Genomic DNA, 884 nt, shown 5'->3' with positions numbered 1-884 from the left:
TAATTTTACTTATGAGTCAAAAAAATCAGGTACATGTTGAAAATGAAACAGCATTTCTATTAATCCATTTTAATTAGGATTATGGAACACAATCGCTTCCATAGTTATCTTTCACCAAACTGGGAATCGAATGGCATAATTCTTCTTAAATTACAGTACTTTGGCATTATTTAACACTGTCTGAAAGCATTGGCTAAAAATGTTGACTGTTAACTTAGATGAACTCAAGTTTTTTTTGAGTGTCTACGTCTACATCAGGAAAGTGAAACGCATTTTTTACTTAGAGCCACATGAGTATTATGGTGGCCCACAAAGGGTCAGTTGTAAGTAAGTAACTTAAACTAAAAACACAAAATGCCATGTTACTCGCCTCGTTGCTACGGCTAAGCACTGCTAACAAACAACAACTGAAATCTACGTGGTGTTTCATGCATAGAAACAGGGTTTTAACATGTCCTCTTATAAATACTGAAAAGCTCTATGTGTACGACTGACTGAATGTGCAATCAATACTACAGAAATACTATTAGAAGTCCTGAATTCATTCCAACAAGGAATTCCCACTGAAGAGGTGTTCAAGTTTGAATTTATAACTTGTAAGTGGGAAATTCCCACTTCCCAGTACCACTGGGTCGCAGCAAAATCAGCCAGCGAAAATGAAGGGTAATGGAAATTTTTCTGGCGGCTGGCAACTGCACAACCCTGTGCACCTCCACCTAGTGGTGTGATGCCATAATTTTGTAGGTAAAATAACCAACAAGCATTATGGAAAATGTTACGGTCAATGCTGGCTTTAAAGCAGCAGACACATTTTAAGACAATGATACATCTTTGAAGCTTTCGAGGGCCACATAAAATACTGTGGCAGGCCACATTTGGCCTAC

The sequence above is a fragment of the Austrofundulus limnaeus genome, unplaced genomic scaffold (assembly GCF_001266775.1).
Source record: "Austrofundulus limnaeus strain Quisiro unplaced genomic scaffold, Austrofundulus_limnaeus-1.0 Scaffold1221, whole genome shotgun sequence".
NCBI classification, from domain to species: domain Eukaryota; kingdom Metazoa; phylum Chordata; class Actinopteri; order Cyprinodontiformes; family Rivulidae; genus Austrofundulus; species Austrofundulus limnaeus.
Note: the sequence above shows the minus strand (reverse complement) of the source record.